At 37.8% G+C, this 20,548-nt stretch overlaps 1 protein-coding gene across 2 annotated transcripts in view; it reads left to right on the plus strand.

Moving 5' to 3' along the window:
* The first annotated feature begins 1,298 nt into the window (after positions 1 to 1,298).
* Positions 1,299 to 20,548, plus strand: part of LOC5571274 — a 138,123-nt gene continuing 118,873 nt past the window's right edge. For both annotated transcript variants that reach the window (XM_021840211.1, XM_021840212.1), the window contains exon 1: positions 1,299 to 1,425. The gene's annotated coding sequence lies outside the window, so the exon portion shown is untranslated. The remainder of the gene's footprint in view (positions 1,426 to 20,548) is intronic.

Raw genomic sequence — 20,548 nt, forward strand, 5'->3', positions numbered from 1 at the left:
AAGTGGTTTTGCGGTAGGCTAAGTGTGTGAACGAATGCTCAGCGTACAGCTGGAACGGGTTTGCCGCTGGGGAGTTACGTCACGCGTTGAAGTCTTTTGCAGGTTGCTGATGAGCGGGGCACGTGATGTGAGTGCCAATGAATATGCATAAGTGAGTTCTCACTTCTCGGTCTGTGTGGGAATGCCACGACTTATGGAGCTCGTGCGGCAGAGCTTTTAAGGCCGATATGCATCTAATTCTGAATCAACAATCCTATGGTACACTAAAACTTGTTTTTTTTTAGTAAATCTTAATTTACGTATTTTTTTCTACAAATTTCGTAGATTAGGTTGAGATGATTAAATGGAAAACAGAATTTTCGCGGGCTTTTTAACAATAATTGTTTTTGCTTCACTTCTTACACTGAAAACAGCTATTATTCTTCTTCTTAGCATTACGTTCTCACTGTAGTTTGCTAAGCTTGCTTCTTAGCTTAGTGTTCAATAAGCACTACCCAGTTAATAACTGAGAGCTTTTTTTTTGCCAAAGCTGTCATTTTCGCATTCGTATATCGTGAGGCAGGTACGATGATACTCCATGCCCAGGGAAGTCAAGGAAATTTTCATTACGAAAAGATCCTGGACCGACCAGGAATCGAACCCAGACACCTTCAGCATTGCGGCTACAAAGCGCGGACTCTAACCACTCGGCTAGGAAAGTCTAGTAGTCAGTGCTGGGAATAGTAATAGTAGTAGGCTTGAATTTTCGCGAAAATCACGTGGTTCTCTCAGTACAGTAGTTCAAAAACGTGAATCTCATCAAGTAGCCTATGTTGGGTGCGCAAATTTTCTAAATCATGAGTGTCATTGAAGGCTCTAAATGCGGGAAATGCAGCGGGAAATAGAACATTTTTCTACAGTAATTCTGGGTTGCCTTTAGCAACGGATGTTTTGCTATTTTCAAGGCTTTTTGCCTACAGCAGCGATGGACGTGAGTTTCACTGGCTTCGCTGACTGTGATTGGCTTTGCTTGGCTACTGTACAGTGAATTTCAAGATTTTTCCCAACCCTGCTTGTAGTATACTGCCCTTTAAAAGTTTGTGAGTTTGTTTATAACTATACAATTCGGAGCTTTCACGCTCGCTCACAGTGTGTTTCATCATTCACAAAGACACTCACCTTTAGAAGAAAACTCACAAGGTGCTATCTCAACCGCAGCACTCAGCTCAGCGCGAGGGGGTGGCGCAAGCCTTCAACCAATACAAGCGCGGTCGCGCAACTCGGCTCTAGATCGACGTTCGTCGGTTTGGTTGGCGCTCGCTGCGATTCAGTTGAGTTTGAGATCTTGTTGTGGTTGAACCTCGCTGCCCGACAACGAAGACAGCGTAACGAAGGCGATTTTGTGGAGGAGCACTTGTTTTGAAAAGGCGGTCTGAAGCAAGAGAAGTAAGTACGGAGGCGAGCGAAGGATTGAGGGGGGTGCTTGGAACCTCTTCACAACGTTAAGGAGAAGGCTTTGATCCCGCGGTGTTCATGTTTTTGTGGTGCTCGCAGAGATGGCGTACTGGTGGCTGGATTGGTGGAAGATCGTCGTAAAAAGTTGTCAGAAATTTGACTTGGTAAATAAATTTAGTGCGCGTGTGGGAAAAATGCAATGCTGAATTCTGCGACAAGAAGGTGATGTGAGGAAAAGTTGGTAGTGCTTGAATGAGCTGCAGAAGAAAAATCGAGTGCAATGAGCCCAGACGGATCGTGTGCAGTGACTGATTTTAGCGAGTAAAACGAGGAATGTCGTGATCTGCAAAAGGAGGCTAAATGCGAGGCGACGACAAGCCTTATAGTGATGGTTGGTGGTGGCGCGTAAAAGTCGTACGCGATCTTATGCGTAATTTAGGTTATGTATGTGCAGATGGGGTTCGAGCCTTTCGCATGGACCTGATCACTTCGAGCCTAATTAATTCTATACGTTCAGAGGGGGAGAGGTACCTGTTCATTTTCGTTTTTCTGCCTGCTACCAGTGCCAGATTCAACCGATCGGGCATTACATCATCGATCACCGATGATATTTTTCTGTTTATATTTTTACGAGAAGGAGGCGGTGTGCTATGCAACAACAGACAGTGAATGAGGAATCAAGTAGGCACCGCGCCACAGAAGGAGATGAACAAAATTCAAGAGTTGTTCAGAGTAGACGCTCGAGAAGCAGGCTTCGGGTCGTACGTAACCCTAACCACCGCAGTAAGCTAGTCGGTGATCTCCGCCTGCTACTAAAATGCGGCATCACGATGATGCTGGATCACATCTTCCGCGTATCTGGCATATTCAAAATCAGTGTCGATCTTTAAAAATTCCATCAATGACGGATATTAAAAGGGGCCTTTCATAGCCTTGTAGTAACGTCCACGGTTACAAAGCAATGCCATGCAGAAGGTTACTCATGATGGATAATTTGTTGACTTCCCTGGGTAATGAATCAATCAAACCTATCAAGTTCATAATAACCAACATAAAATACATCTTCTTCTTCTTTCTGGCATTACGTCCCCACTGGGACAGAGCCTGCTTCTCAGCATAGTGTTCTTAAGAGCACGTCCACAGTTATTAACTGAGAGCTTACTATGCCAATGACCATTTTTGCATGTGTATATCGTATGGCAGGTACGAAGATACTCTATGCCCTGGGAAGTCGAGAAAATTTCCAACCCGAAAAGATCCTCGACCGGTGGGATTCGAACCCACGACCCTCAGCTTGATCTTGCTGAATAGCTGCGCGTTTACCGCTACGGCTATCTGGGCATAAAATACATATAACTTTGAATTAAAAGCCGAATACTACTGTTTCATTATAGAACTTCGGCTAGTAAACTATCAAACGAGTAATATTTACTTATTCAGGATAATACAAAAAATAGAAATTCTAGCGATTGCTGGAAACACTATTGTGAATAATGCTTCACAATCTGGACATACTGAGACATGTTATGAAACAGTGTGCAAAATCAAAAATTGTCACCTCAATTAAATAGGAATGGATCAATAAATATCCATTGGCAGTGCTTTTAAGATAATTTACTTTTATGGAAAAGCTTGCTTTGACTGTTCCGACAAAATAATTCTTCTTGTTTTTATGCATATTTGGTCTAAGAATAAGTTGCTGGTCGATTTGATACCGTTTTCAGAATTTATATTTTTTTTTCCTGTTTTTGCTCTACATGAAGCTTTTCAGCCATTTGTGTTAGTTTAAAAGTGATATTTTCAACTCTTGGCGTCGTATGGGTTCTGGTTCCGGAAGTTTCCGGATAGAAGTCGAGGCCAATGATCAAATGTAAATTTTACCCGAAGCAACATGTGTAATTACTTGATAGTCATGAAATTATCTCAGAAAACCAATGGCAAAGGATGGGCTGTACGGTCGTTCCCGGTGAATCAGGAGACAAATACGGATTATTAGCGTTGTTATTAGAATATGCTTCTAGCATATATTGAAATTTCGGGCATATAACGAGACAAGTGGTTTCTGAGGTCACTTCCGGTGAACAAGGAGACAAACATATAAAATAGGTAAGACCAGACATGCGGCTGCTCAAACTTCATGAAATAATTTCAGCGTAACTGTTGGAACATGCTTTTTGTTTGTATTTATTTTTCGTTGTAGCAAAGTGAAAATACATCTTCCGTCTTCAGAGTGATGAATTACAATGTTTTATTCTGAACCTTCCTGTCACAATTCTCAAGCATGGCCTACTCTAATCTAATCCATTAGCACAATACCACTTCTCTCCTTTTTTCCATAAATGTGAATCAATAGTTTAGTCTAGCTCAAAAACTACTGAACAGTCAAGACTGATTTTGTTTCAAATAATGTATGAATGGTCTTCAGGAATGTTCATTGTTTGAAATATTGTTGATCTCTGCCGGAAAGCATACAGCAAGACATCCTCGAGTTTTTCCTCTTTGTACTGATGAGTTTGATACTGTGCGTATCTCGTCACACCACCAATGGTCTCTAAATGCAAATGGAATTAATTTTATTAAGCATATAAGTCAAAACTGAAAGTATACTTAGCTGCATTGAGATACTTATTTCTTTTCTTTTATCGCTAAATTATTTATTTTACATTAGCGTTTCAGTTTCTGCAATTATGCAAAGCATGCTTGATCTAGCCCATTCTTCGTTCTTGATTGTTGTAAAAGAGGTTCCCTTGAAATGCTTTAAACAATCCATGCCGCACTATACTTTTGAAACTACTAAAAATGTTAACAAAAATAGATAAATGAACGCATTTTATATGAATTAGTACTGCTAGATATACAATATAATGACAAATGAAGTTGTCTAGTAACAAACTGTACTACTGGTAGTACTTTTATTTCCATTGCATGTCCCAGATGTACTGGAAAAAATATTTCCTACATCTCATAATAGACCCGACTCCTAGATCTGGTCTTCTCAATTGCAGACTGGAATCATTCGTTTATTTGGTGTAGAACATACTTTTCTATTATTTATCGTTTTCTTTATAAAGATACGGACGGGATGATACATTTCATTCCTACTGTTCTCTTTCGAACAGGGCCGAATTTTCACGACCTCCCTGCGTGCTTTTACCGGAAATGGACCAGGATTGTTTCATCCTCTTCATTTCTTATGGAGAAGTAGACCAGAATCATTCAAAATGTTCTCTTTACTCTCTTCTTTTTCTCCAAGAGCGGACCGGACGATTTGTTTTATTCCTTCATTACTTTTCAGAAATGGGCCGAATTTCAACAAACTCCCTACGTTCTTGTTACAGAAACGGACCAGGTTTATCCTCTTCGTTTCATAAGGAGACGTAGACCGGAATTACTTAATGTATTCCCTTTACTCTCTGCTTATCAATATAAATAACTTGCTTGTGTATTATATTCCTTCATTTTATTATTGAAAAGGAACAAATATTTTCTTCCAATCTTTCATGTCGTTTTCAAAAATGGACTAAGTTTCTAATATATATGTACCTTGAACTACATTACAAATCATATATGTTGCAGTAATGTTTTAATTCTTAGCAATTTGTTATTGTTTTCTAATTTTGTTTGACCATAGACAGCATAATTATTCCGTTGTCAAGCTATTTTACATCTGTCTCGTCATGCTATGTATTCGCAGGATAGTTCACTTTTTTTTTAACGCCAATTTGCGAGTCAAGTTCATTTTCAATTTTTACAATTCAACTTTCTTTAAATTCTTAATTTTTAAATTTGTACTTGGTAGTCTTCTTAACGTATTCACGCGTTTACGAACTATTTATAATCACATGATTGAGTCATGTACATTTCTGATAATTTCATTTAAGTTTATTTCAATTATGGTCCCAATTAATACCTTCAGTAGATTTGATAAAAATTGTAAGCCATTTTAAAAATTAAACTTTCCTTCCTTGAATAACGCAAGAGTAATATAATGAAAACTATTGAGGATTTTGCCCTCCAATAGACTCACACCCAAATAATTTTGTCAAATCAAAATATCCTCCCATCATGTTAGCCTTATATTGGATGGCGCCGTAGCTACCAAAACAAACATATAACGCATTTGTAATGCACACTGTTGGATTGTGCATTGAATTCAATGTGTGTGCTTCTGCTAAACTGCCATATAAACATACGTGTGAATATTTATTTATTCCACGTTGCAAATTTTCTCGAATATCTATTCGTCAACAAAACGTACAATACATTGAAATACGACAACACTACTACTATACATTGAATGTTTTCTAACTATAAAATTAAACAATTTAAAAAAGAAAGTTGAATTTAGTTTTAGAACGTTAAATAAATATATTGTACAATACCGCTGAATTAAACGTTTTGGTGTTTTTCTTATTTTGATGTTTTCCTTAGTCAACAGATTTTCTTTTACAGAAATGCTTTTACTGGCAATCAGAATATTGGTTTTTTTCTACTGCTTCATTTGCTTTTAAATGCAAATGTTTAAATGCTTCAATAATTAGTCCTGTTGTTTTCTTTTATTCTGATGTAATACCAGATGCATATTTTTATAACAACTCATATTTCCTTCGGAACACACATGAATTTTAATGAAATAATAATAAAGCTCATGATTGAAATGTAAATAATATTGCTTTAATTAAATAAAATATATAAATACTCCTTCACCAAATAAGTGACGCTAAAACACGCAATAATGGTTACTATACAAAAACTGTTTTGCGTGAAAAACTTCCATGAGGAATGCTTTAAATTAATGCAAAATCATAAATCACACATTGAAAATATTCTTTCGTTATTTCATGAGTTTATCGTCGCAGAAGAAGTAACGTTCAAATGAAACTGGTGCCTTTTCATTACTTTTATGTTCATATCAAAACCATTCAAGTGTTTTCAACGTATCATACTACAAAAACATCCTTCTTTGTTTATTTATCGAATTGATTCATTTTACATTTTTAAATTGCACTTTGATTAATGGCTATTATATGCCATTCTCTATGGCTTTACTTTATCTATTTCAAAGCCAAACAAATGTTGTTTGTACGAATTTTTCAATTATTAACTAAATTTGCCAGATTTCAAGCACAAACCAAATAGTTTGTCTTTATTAATATAAGAAACCCAAAAACAAGGAATAATCAAGTAATTTTTCATGAAAATTAAAACTAGATATTGCTTGAAAATTTGTATATTTTGTTAATTTTCTTTTCTCTCTTCCTTTACTTTTTAAAAATGTGAATTTTGAATTGGAAGCTTAAGCTTTCTTAAACAAACCTGAACTATTTTTTTTAGTTGAATTGATGAAATTAACTGTAATTAGGATCGCGAATCACGACAGGAAAATCATTCAAAATAACCTGTCTGAGTGTTTTTATACTTGACATACCGCCGGCTGTCGACTCCACTCAAAAGTTAACACGGAATAAACAAAACTGTGTCTACCTACATGTATTTCCGGTTCCAGATACGTTCCGATCATAGGCAGCACCAAAATCTGTATCGCAATAATTTTCCCCTTTCCTCTTTCTGTCATTTCGTCAGGCGTTCCGAATAGCATATATCCAATTTTCAAGATTTTTGTACACAAATCTATGAACCGCGCCTTCGAGTCAAAATGGGATCCGTTCCAACAATCGTCGCCAATGTAGCAAAGTGAAAATACATCTTCCGTCTTCAGAGTGATGAATTACAATGTTTTATTCTGAACCTTCCTGTCACAATTCTCAAGCATGGCCTACTCTAATCTAATCCATTAGCACAATACCACATTCGTTAAGAAGGCTTAGCAAGCGCTGTGAATACATGCTTTTTTCCTGTTTGGACACTTCAGCCAGCTGGCCAGAGTTGCTTAATATCAATCATATCAGCTGATGGCTGATGCTCTAAAACTATCAATATCACTTGCGAGCTATCAATATCACTTTGATTTGACAATCAACATCAGTGATGCGACATCGCACTTTAGATCAAAATCACTGCAGAATGAGTGATCATGTGGTAATTATCCATGCTATTAATATTTTACAGTGACTAACACATAGTTTCAATCTATCTACAGCACTGTCAAAAATATCGTACTGTTAAGGTGATTATAGAACGAAGCCACACCTCAAATTTTCAAGAGCACAAGACTTGAGAACCAAACAGCGCTCCGCGTTAAAAATCTATCCCATTGGTCACCACCAGCAAGCAAGCAATCTGATTGGTTTTCAACGCGAACTGTTGTTTGATTCTCTCGTCTTGTGCACTGGAAAATTCAAAGTTTGGCTTCGCTTTATAATCACCTTAAAATGCCAAATTATGCCAAAACTTAACCCTTCAGTGATATCCATAGTCTATAGCCATAAATTCACTGGTGATGTAGTAGACAGCATGATGTTGATGTGATATAGATTGATCCGAATTGTATCGCAGTCGGCCTGTACAAATCAGAAAATTTCAAGCGATGATAGTGACAGTGAGCAACTCTGCAGCTGACAAGACTATCAGCGAATTCTGAGGTCACTTTCGATGAACCGCAAGACAAACATATATAGAAGAAAAAAGTAAACATGCGATTGCGCAAACTTCATGACATAATCTTATTGTGGCAAAAAGGACATGCTCTTTGCATGTATTGAAACTTCAGAAAAATAACCAGACAATGCCCTAATTCTGATAAACATAAATAATTGGTACCAACAAAGATTCACCGCAAGTGTCATTATCTAGTCATTACAATTCAATTTTTGTCCAGTCAGCTGGCTGCAGTATCATTAATGGCAAGACGCATGTTCTTACAACAACGCTGAGGTTATTTCATGCAGTTTGAGCAGTAGCACGCTTGAAAAAAATTTATAAAATATTTTATATTTTTCAATTTTTTTGAAAACAATCCATTTTAGGATAATATTCAAACTAGTCTACAAATTTTTGCATATTATCAGAAGAAAGAAATGCAATGGCTTCTTCTAAATATGCTCATTTTTAATATATTTCAGTTTGATTTGTTTGGATTTCTTTCAAAATTGTTTTTTTTTTGCTTCAGTTCTGTAGCAGGTATATCATGATGTATGTTGTTACATAATAGACGATGAATATTGTAGATGATTTTTTATATTTTTGAGGAAAAAAATAAACCACAATAAAAGCTTTTTGTATATTATTCACGGTGTCTTTTTCAAATAATCATATTACCCAAAAAATCGGCCTTTCTATAGTTTGGATTGATGAATGACTCTACTCTTTCATTTGCTGCTAAAATAAGATAATTCGGGGACTCTAGTGCTACTTTTTTTTAATTGGTTGTAAAAGTATTTCAATTACCCCATAATTTGAACAATTGAGGAAAACCTTTGAAACTAAAATTGTGAAAAATTACAAGCATGGACTTTAGTTTATTTTCTGCCAATGTTTATGGGCGTAGTCTGGATTTTCATCAGGGGGTGAATGAGGGTGGTTGTAAGGAATCATAAAGTTCATTCAAGAATTTCACAAAAAGATCATTATAAACAAAATCTGCACCATTTTTGGATGAAACGTTAAACTATGGATGACATCCACCCTTTTTTCATTCTAATTTTCCAAAACCTTTATTTTGATGTTTTCATTTCAACATACCTCCGTATCAACCCAAACACTCCGATTTATGCTCTACATCGTTCGTGCGTAATAAAAAATCATCGAAATTTGTTTTTTCTTGGTAAAAGACATGGTATTCATTTTACCACCCCTTCCCCTACACTCGATAAGCAGGCTTCGGATCGTGCATAACCCTAACAATCATAGTAACCCATTCAATGATTCCCGGCTGCTACTAAAATGCGGCTTCACGATGATGCTGGATCAAATCTTCCACGCATCTATCTGGCATAGTCAAAATCAGTGTGGATGTTCAGAAATTCCCATCAATAACGGATATTTAAATGTAAAATTTGTAAACTTGTGTCCCGTTGTTTTCCCTCTCCCTCTGATTCGGTAGAGGGTCGATTTCGAATTTTGTCTATAAGGTGAAAGCTTCGGCGTGGTGACAATCCACACCGGACACGAAACATGCAATGAGAAACAAAACCTGTTTTAGGCGAATAATCGAAATTTTCGATTCCACCTGACTAGGTTATGTTGGCGGCGGCGCGACGTCGACTCCACCTGATGACGATGATGATAGGTTTTCGGATTAAGTTGACCTGCGAGAGACAGCAAAACAATGCAATGCGAGAAATCTCGTTTTGATATTTCGCTTTTGAATATGCACGTGAGCGCATAAAATTCGCTTCGATTGAACCTCTTGCAGCGTAACGATGGAAGGTTTGTCCGATTGAAAAGGTTGTTTATTAATAGAGGGAAATTTTCTCCTCCTTGCATATATGGAGGCAATGCGTTGAGACTCTCTCAGTAAAGAGTGTCGTTAGAGGCAAAGATTTATTGTCTAGAGGGGTTTTGTAAAGGGGGAATCAGGTGCTGTTTGTCGCTACTGATTGAGCCATTATTAGGCTAACGAAGATCGATTAAGATGGTGAAATTATCAGCAATTAACTAGTAATTACGGAGGCTATGGGAGACAATGAACTTAAAAGTTGCTGAAACTGGTGACTGATGTTTAGCTATTATGAGTGACTCGTAAACTCTAGTACTGTGTATTACACTTCTTGCTATTACCTTGTTCTTCTTCTTGGCATTACGCCCTCACTGGGATAGAACCTGCTTTTCAGCTTAGTGTTCAATGAGCACTTCCACGGTTATTAACTGAGAACTTTTTTTTGCCAAAGTTGCGATTTTTGCATTCGTATATCATGTGGTAGATACTCTATGCCCAGGGAAGTCAAGGAAATTTCCATTACGCAAATATCCTGGACTGATCGGGAATCGAACCCAGACACCTTCAGCTTGGTTTTGCTTTATAGCCGCGGACTTTAACCACTAGGTTCAGGAAGGGTGGTTCAAAAATGTTCCACCAAAAAACATATTCAAAATACAAATTTCAACCATTAGGGTGATAAAGCTAGTTTTGGTCAACATTTATTTCTTGCGACCATTGTGTAATGTGAGAAACGCACATGAGTTGAAACTGTGGAAAATTTTCTGAAATTCGAACTGCTTTAGTACTTTGCCCTAAGCCATCCAATTTTCGTCCACTAGGTACCAATTAGCCGAGAGAATAATCATTTTCGTCAAAAATAACTTCCGTCCTTCGAGGGCTAACAGCACTAGCATAAAGGTTTGTCATACAAAAAGCCATCAGCGTTTTACAGCTCACTCTGAAGATGACCTTCAGCAACTTTGGTATCAAGATTAATTACGTTAATTGCTGCGGTGCGTTTAAATTGCAACTTCTTCGCGTTTGTCGAGAGATGTTCCACCGGGGACCGAATCAGTTCAGTTCAACGGCCGGGTGAAAGTTTGGTGCCCTCAGGGGGTATTTCTCGGTTGATTGCATATGTACCTACGTGTATTTCAGACTGTTTCCATTGCTCGGAATAAGACGGATTTCATTCTCGAAAACCTGTTTTCGAACGATTACTGCAAGTGGTTTATGACACCTGCCTCGAGAGCTTCAGTTGAATTTAGCGATTACCTCAACGATTCGGAATGTCACTGCTTTCAAGAAGATCCCGCAGTCGGTCGGCATGTGGCTCTTTGCACTTTACTTTGCGGAATATAATTGAGCGGATCTCAGTAAAGTCATAAGTTCTCGCTGTTAAAAGAGCGATGATGAAGGCACTGACAACGGCGATCACATCATGGATATAAAAATTCTTCGTTTTACCGAATGACCTCCCCCTCTTTTCATAGTCATTTGCGCTCTGAAGCTGTGAAGCCTTGCCTTTCTCGTCGCCTCCAAAGCGGACAACCATCTGACCGATCTGATCCGACATCGATTGCCAGAAGGCAACATTTTTGCAGTTGTCTACCTTCAGCTGTTGTTGATGCTGGATGATCGGAGTGGCGCACACCTGGCTGGCAGAGTCGGTGGGAGAAGTACCGCGGCAAGTGTCATTTTTTATTTCTATATATTTTAACCATTTGGACCCATAGGCATAACTAGGAATTCAATCAGTGGGACGAACGACCGCTACCCCTCTACCGGTGGCATAAATTTTTCATCACAAGGAATATTTTAATCGCTATAATTTTTTTGCATCATTTTCAAGTTATCAAGTTATCAAAACACTAGTGGTCCCGGCAAACTACGTCTTGCCATCAAATCATCAAGTAGGCTGTTGAAAAATGTCATGGTATCTCTTATACAAAATGATATATTAGTACTCCCCCGTTTTAGCAAATTTTCCGATAACTTTCACCAACTTTTTCGTAACACGAACACGTCAAGAAGACAACAGTGAAAGAATTGTGCAAATCGGATGTCATGTTCTCAAGTTATTTCGTGACATACAAACACCACTCCATTTTTATTTATATAGATTATTCCTATTTTAAAATGTGTGTCGATTTATATGTTAACTAATAAAAAATACTCTTTGAGGGACCAACAGTTACTACCATATAATTCTTTGACTATCATCTTGTTTGTTTCAATTTAATGAAAAACAAAATATGGGCTGTACAATATCAGGTATCGAGGACCTACTCTGAAAAGATCATACAAATCGGTTGAATTATCCCCAAGCAATCTAAAATTTACGAAATGATATTTTTGTCAACTTTTTAAGATTTTTATACGGTCGGAGCGGTATGAGAAATATGAATGCTTGAGCTTGATTGGCCGCCAGTGGTTGATACCTTCTTAGGGACCTTCCTTAGCCAAGTGTCTATAGTCCGCAGCTACAAAGCTAAGCCATGCTGAAGGTGTCTGGGTTCCCGGTCGGTCCAGGATTTTTTCCTAATGGAAATTTCTTTAACTTCTCTGGGCATATAGTATCATCGTACTTTCCAAATGATATACGAATGCGAAAATGGCAAATTTAGCAAAGAAATCTCTCACTTAATAACTGAGAGGGTTAGAAGCAAAGGGGTGTAAGTAACAAAAACCTAGTTTTGAGAAAATCGACTTTGAAGTTTTTTCAGAAGTTTTCGTTCCATACAAATGGTATGGGAGCCGAAAAAATAAGCCAATCTTCTACGAACTATGTTATTTCTTTGTTGGTCGGAAAATTCACATGAGAATACCGTTGGAAAACTTGAAAACAGTAGAATTTTTCAGTATACTCAACTCAAAATCGATGCCAATATGTCAAATTTGCGTTTGGGCCCCTCAATTGTGGAAGTGCTCATTGAACAATAAATTGGGAAGCAGGCTTTTTCCCAGTGAGGATGTAATGCAAAGAAGAAGAAGAATAAGAGAAGAAGCTGCTTCAGTATCACCAGATCAGCTGCACTTAGGAACCAACCTGATGAGTGCTTGGGACTAACAGACTGCCTCAGTGTTTGTGATCTCTTAGGCAACAATGGCAGTGCACATCGTACCTTCGTGCTGTGCGTACACGAATTCTCTCTGCTCTTGGAAGTTTTCTTGAAAACTACCTAAAGCAATAAAACAGTACTTTTCAGTGCTAAAATTAAAAACAGTACTTTTCAGTGCTACTAAAACAGTACTTTTCAGTACTATTGTCTACTATTGATCCCTTTACGATCCTTGTTTGGACCCGTGCCTTCGATTTTTCGTTGGACCCGTTGGCGAAAGCTAGCGGTGGTAATCCTTCTTGGACACCGTCTTGGGAAAAAACCTCTCGAAGGTCACGTCTTTTTTCGTTTATTCACTAAACATGGTATCAACAACAAACAAAAGGAAGGGTGAATCTCTGAATTCACTACTTCCTTCCAAAAAAGTGGGTTTTAAAACTGTCACTACACGTTGCAAGAATGGAAGAAAGGACGTTTCCCCGGAATGCGAACTTTCTTCCAAGGGTGAAATGAATAATAATGATAATTGTATGTAAATGAGCAATCAGTTCGATGCTCTAGACAAATTTTCCGAACACCAAATCGAAGCAGCCTCTAGCCCAGGCTCTTTGATTCAAGTGAGGAAGCAAAGAGTGCCGCCTATCGTGGTCAGTTTTCCCGAATTTCTGGGATTTAGGCAGGAGATCTTGAACTCCATTAGGGCAATCAAGGTTTCCTTCCAAATCGCGTTTCGCCGGAAACTCTTGAAGATCGTGAACTTCTTCTCAAACATCTTGAAGAGAAGAAGCATATTTTTTTTTGCTTATGACGAAAGTTATCTTGAAAGGTCTCTCAAGTGACTATAAGTCACCTGAAGAGATCAAAAATGGAATAAATGATTTACTTGGATTTTCCCCAGTCCAAGTAATCATTATGAAGCAGAGAACCCAATCTGGCATTGTTCGGAAAGGGCTTTCTCAAGAACTTTATTTAGTTCACTTTAACAAAAAATATCTAAATAATATGAAAGCTTTAAAAAAAAGCAAAACTTTTGTTCGATGTCCGTGTGACATGGGAACATTTCCAGAAATTTGAAGGAAATTGCCAGAACCGTCGGTGCCAAAAGTGGGGTCATGGTACAAAAAATTGTCTCATGGATGCTAAATGCATGATTGGCGGAAGTTCTTCTCACGCCAAGGACGTCTGGCCAGTGAAGGAAGTTTATATGGTCGAATTGTGGGGCTAATCATAAGTCAAATTTTTGGGATTGTCCTTCACGCAAAAGAGTCATTGAGGCTCGTGTCAGGCAGATGAAAGATAATATCCGTTACGATAACGGTCGTTTCCGGAATTTCCCTGGTAGAGTATCGAACATTCAGTTAACGATCGCTTGATTAGGAATCATTCTCATCAGGAAGATCATAATTATGCACATTCACAAACTAATTTTAATCCGTCGGGTAGCCGTTCGAATCTTTAAATTTCGAGTGTATCTACCCACGGAAAATCCTTTGCCGATATCGTAGCAGGTATTTTGAACTCCTCCCCTGTTCGTACTATGAGTACCCATTCTACTTGTTTCAAATCAAATGGAAAAAAAACCCTACCGCCACAGGTAACTCCTACTCCGCTTCTTCGTCTACCGAAAATTCTAATGGGAAATCATCAAATGTACCCACTGCCTCAGATTTTAATTTTCTAACTGAACAATTGAATCTAATGATTGATGCAATGTTCAAAGCCACCACTATGACTGAAGCAGTCCAAGTTGGTGTAAAATTTACAAATCAAATTGTTATTGGATTACGTTTTTCTATTTTTTTTTTTCTATTCATTTATTTGACAGGCTCAAGCGCACTAGGCATAACGGAGCCGAATATTCCGAACAATTTAATTACAAATCAATTAAATTCTATAACCTTGCCTGTACAATTCCTCTATACGTTGCGTTTCCTCCTCGATGTATTGCTGACGAAGAACAGGGTCATCAACATGTGAAAATGAGCCACGTCGCATCCCAGCTCTTGCAGCAGCGGGGGGGGCAGTAGAAAGAGTTTCGTTGCTATCACTTTCGCTGGAGACGGAGATAGGCGGTGCGACGCGTTTCGATGCGTTGTAAGTGATTGTTGTGTCCGACTCGATAGACCTTTGTCGTTTCGGCTCTTGCTTACAGGTGATTTGCTTTTTCGATTTATTTTTACCAACGGTCTCCGGCTTGGATAGGGCTGGCCATTGTTTTTCAACAAGTGTAGATGAATGTTGGCAATCATTTGATGCATTAGGTTGCTGGTTTGCTGTTTTGTGATTTGGGTTTGATGTGGATTTTGCAGCTTCAGAGCACCGTAGTTTTGCATGTTCTTTGCTGCCGCAGTTTTTACAGGTTTTAACCTGCGAGAAATAAGACACGTATGTCATTTCTTCGGAGATGGTGATATATGACGGGATGGGTTTTATCAGCTTCATGCGTAATACACGTATCCCGTTGCTGAGGCCCGGAAAATAACTTCTCCAAACGTCGTTCCGTAGAGAAATAACTTCTCCATATTGCTGCATATGGCTGATGATAACATGACTTTCGATCTCCTCTGGGAGATCATGTAGCCGAACATCCACAGCACTGCTGTCGATGTAGATCGGCAGTGGAAATGCGAGCCGCTGCCCCTCGCAATGCATATAATGCTTCATATGGTGGTTAGCAGCAATTCTTGTTGCTGCTTCTTCGCAATGCATAGTTAGAAACACGGCGTTTCTAACGTTGTGAGTTTGGACACTCTTCACTAGTGTCATGTCCAGTTTCAGTTCACAATCCAGAAACTGTTTAATATCAGCGATGCTAGGTCGCTTTGGGAGGACTGATGTGTCCAGCACAATACAATTTCTTCTTGTCACTGGCATGATTGCAAAACGAAATAGAGCACAAAAGAATCAAACGCGTGTTGTCTGGTAGAGAGACGGATAGCAACTCACGTTTTTCTAATGGATCCAAATAATAATTTAAATATTTTAAATTGGAATACTCGTTCTCTGAATGGTAAAGGAGACGAGCTGTTTAATTTTCTTACAGTTAATAACGTGCATATAGCAGTTATTACCGAAACGTATTTAAAACCTGGATCTAAACTCAAAAGAGATCCTAACTTTTTTGTTTATCGTAATGATCAACTTGATGGGGCATGTGGGGGAGTTGCAATCATCATTCATAGGCGTGTAAAACATCAACTGTTTTCGTCATTTGAAACTAAAGTTTTTGAAACTTTAGGTGTTTCTGTTAAAACGCAGTCTGGTAAATTTACTTTCATAGCTGCCTATTTGCCTTTTCAATGCTCTGGACAGCAAGTTAATTTGCTCCAAACTGACTTGCAAAAATTGACTCGCAATAAGTCAAAAATTTTTGTCATTGGTGGCTTTAATGCCAAACATCGGTCATGGAATAATTCTCAAAGTAATTCCAACGGCAGAATTTTATTTGATGAGTGCTCTTCCGGATATTTCTCAATTCAATACCCTGATAGCCCTACATGTTTTTCTTCTTCTAGAAATCCATCTACGATTGATTTGGTCTTAACCGACTCTAGTCATCTTTGTAGCCAACTGATTACTCATGCTGATTTTGATTCTGATCATGTCCCTGTTACATTTCAAATATTCCATGAAGCGATTCTCAATCCTATCAGCTCCACTTTCAATTATTTTCGAGCCGACTGGAATATATATGAAACATTTATTGACTCTATTCTTGATGTTAATATTCCTTTACAAACAAAACTTGATATTGACAATGCTCTTGAAACTTTAACAAATTCCATTGTTGAAGCCAGGAGCATTGCAATTCCAAATTTGAATCCGTGATTAAAGACGATGATCTTTAACTCTTGATCCGTCTTAAAAACGTGAGGAGAAGTCAATTTCAACGCACTCGCGATCCTGCTATGAAAATTATATGGCAGGATTTGCAGAAAGAAATCAAGAAACGTTTTGCACAGTTAAGAAACAAAAATTTTGAAAATAAGATTTCTCAATTAGACCCTGGCTCAAAGCCTTTTTGGAAATTATCTAAAATTTTGAAAAAACCTAAGAAGCCAATACCGGCATTGAAAGAGGAAAACAAATTATTACTAACTAATTGCGAAAAAGCTCAAAAACTTGCTATGCAGTTTGAAAGTGCGCACAATTTTAATTTAGGACTTACTAGTCCAATTGATAATCAAGTTACTCAGGACTTCGAAAATATTCTCAATCAAGAGAACGTTTTGTCGCTTCATGTTGTCACGATGAGAGGGGTTCCAATAAATTGGTCAGATGAAGTTAATTATCTAGGGCTCATGCTAGATGAGAATTTAACTTTCAAAAATCACATTGAGAGCATTCAAGCCAAATGTAATAAATATGTAAAATGTCTCTATCCCCTTATGAATAGAAAATCAAAACTTTGTCATAAGAACAACCTTCTGATATTCAATCAAATTTTCAGGCCAGGCATGATGTATACTGTACCAATATGGACTAGCTGTTGTAATTCCAGGAAAAAAGCTCTGCAGAGAATTCAAAATAAAATTCCGAAAATGATTCTGAGGCTTCCTCCCTGGTATAGTACCAATGAGTTACATAGAATATCCAATGTTGAAACATTGGAACAAATGTCAAATAAAATCATTAATAATTTCAGGCAAAAATCGTTGCAATCTTCTATTGCCACGATTAATGCGTTATATGTTTAGGTTAAGTTAGGTTAAGTATATTAAAAACGATTTGTTTTCTCTTATAAGCAGGTGAAATCAACTCACCTGTAAAAAATCTGAACTGCTACTATAAATGAAATGTAATATGTTGTTAACAAAATGTTAATAACATCTTAAATTTATTTTACCAAATTAGGATGATAGTGAGTGTTGTCTTATAACACAGAACACCTAAATATAAGAAATGAATGTAATAATACTAAAAAAAAGGCAACTGGCCAATGCTATACCGGATACACCCTTGCATCTACGAAATTCATATATGAGAGGTCCGGTTCTTAGTATATGTTTGCTTGTTTTAGTCACGAAAAAGATGTTAACAAAACGATCAGCTGATGGTGACGACAAGCCTGCGAAAAAAATGTTTGCAGCTTCCCAAACATGACGTCATCTTCGACAACTTCATGAACTTTCGGCTCGCTGAAGTTGGCATTGCACAACTACCACTTCAAAACTGAAGTTATAACAAATACAAATTTAATGCTTCAACCGCCAGACACATTCTAAAGATTTTCAACCAGGAACACGGATCTATTAAAATAATCAAAATGTTCCTTATGAGCTGGGTCTATTAGTTTTCTAACTGTACCCTGGAGAATCTTTAGTGGATGCGTAGATTTTTGAGGATATCTGGAGATTCCTAGCGCACCCTGGGAGGTTCTTGTGGAATCCTGATAATGTATACATGGTTATTGGGGATGCTGAGCGAAAGTTGATAATTCATAATACACTATAAATAGTTTTTGGGCGTCCTCTGAATTCCTAGCGGGATACTGTGGATTTTTAGTTGTGATTTGAGTATTTCTGACGAAATTTAGGGGGCTTTGAAAAGGTTTCCAGTAGAATTTGGCTAGTACTAGTAGCAATTTGGGAAAAATAAACTTTTGAGAACTTTTTTCGGAGACTCGAGAATTTTCCCAGTAAATATTTTTTCTTGGTATCGAATTCTTGTTTTTATTCAAAGAGCATGTTCTTTTAATTACTTTCAACAGCTAATAACGGCTATAACATATTTAAATACAGTCGACTCTCCACATCTCGATGTTCTACATCTCGATATCTCTCCCATGTCGATGATTGCTTCAGTACCTTCATTCTGCATAAGATTTCTCTCTCTATATTTCGATATCTCCATATCTCAATGTGTTCCTGATGATTTTATGTTTTCAATTTTCTCTCCATATATTGATATGAATGTTATCAAAGGTTACTAGAACAAATTAAAGCGATTCAGAACAATTTGGATACTCGAAATGAAGTTTGTTTATTATTTTTCTAGTAACGGAGTGATTTTCAATCTAGTGTTCATTAAATTAATGCTTTATGTCTCGATCTCCCCCTATCTCGATGATCCCTTCAATATCGAGATGTGGAGAGGCGACTGTAGTTTATTATAAACTTTGTTTTCAATTGCAAGAACCCTCCTCACCCTTGCTACGCCAATATTTGAACTCTCGACTAGATAGATGGCGTAATATCGCTTCGAAGGATAGGTCGTCGATCGGTAGTGGAAGATGCGGTGCGGGGTGACGGTATGGCAGCTCTTGAACAATTCGAGGGACAATTACACTCAGCGAGTGCGATCAAGTGATCTACTCATTAGCGGTTCAACCGGTTTCATTATTAGTGGTGCAGCTCCCCCGCTGCTCTATCCCTACAACTAACTAGCTAGCTGGCAGTAAGGTGAATCTTCGCTACAGGACTGCAGAAAACTGTGTTTGTGTGACACACGTGATTGGCTGTGAGATTTCCTCGCTTCGAGCTATGTAGGCCGCCGCGCTGTCGTTGCAGCAATATCCATTGTTCTGGAATTTGATATGTCAACTCACGGAAAGTGACAATCAACCCGGTCGAGTCATAAATATTGATTCAAATGATTTCAACAAGCGTGAAACCAGGAACTCACTCACTCGAATAACAATTTCTACTCAATTACCAGCCTTGGATCGCTCACCCTCGAATGACACTATCACATGTGTGTTCGTTCTATTGGGGACCTTGAACTATAATGCATTCAAAACAATCCAGTTCAACTCCCCGCTCCCCTTCCTCGATTACGCGGTGTTCATTGAGTACCCGCCACCACACACCGGGTCCGGTAGTGCTGCCTGTCAAACGACTTCTCGGTGCAACTACACAGGTCGGACTCAAACCAATTCGCGGGGGTCCGTCCAACCGAAGCCAGTCAACGTGCCTAATCCAATCCAACCGAATGTTCGCTCGGTGATGGCAATGGGTTTTCAAACTGGAAGGAACATTCTGTAGGGGAAGTGATGGTAAAATGATACAGTACTTTTTACTTTCGGAGTAATCTCTGTGGATACTACCAGAGGTAATAGCGTTAGAGTGTTCAAGAGAAATTCCTCTAGCTACTCTGGAAAAGTATCTGGAAGAATTTCTGGTAGAATTGGTGGAGGTTTCGTTATATTGAGTTCCGTAAGTAACTCTGAAGATGTTTCAGAAATGACTAAAAGTATCCCTGAAGCTTTTTTTCGGGTTATTTTAGAGGAACAGTCCAGAAGAAACTTTTGAATTAATCTATAATAATATCTGAAGGTTTCTCTACACAGCTAAAAATATGTTGTGAATTTAAGTTTATTTTCATGCACATATTTGGAGCATCAAAATAAACCTAAATTTCAACTACCAATCAATTATTTTTCAATCGCATTCACTTTAAATTTACACGATCATGTAATATTCAACCATTTATAGTTGAAAATTGAATGTATATTCATTTAAATTTACATGATGCTGTAACAACACATGAATTTGATTTATTTTTACAGTAGACTTAAGTTTACATCACATTGAAAATTAAATATTTTTTTCTGTGTAGAGCCTGAAGAATTTTGAAGAATAAGGACTATATATATATAAGACTATTAGAGACTTGCCTTAAAATAGTGTCCAAGTCTCTTAAAAGAGACATGCTACCAGCCCTGTTATTTATCATCATATTTTCATTAGATAAAATCCTTAAGGTGATAGTTTTACCAGCAATTCCCCTACGC

The sequence above is a fragment of the Aedes aegypti genome, chromosome 2 (genome assembly GCF_002204515.2).
Source record: "Aedes aegypti strain LVP_AGWG chromosome 2, AaegL5.0 Primary Assembly, whole genome shotgun sequence".
NCBI lineage: Eukaryota > Metazoa > Arthropoda > Insecta > Diptera > Culicidae > Aedes > Aedes aegypti.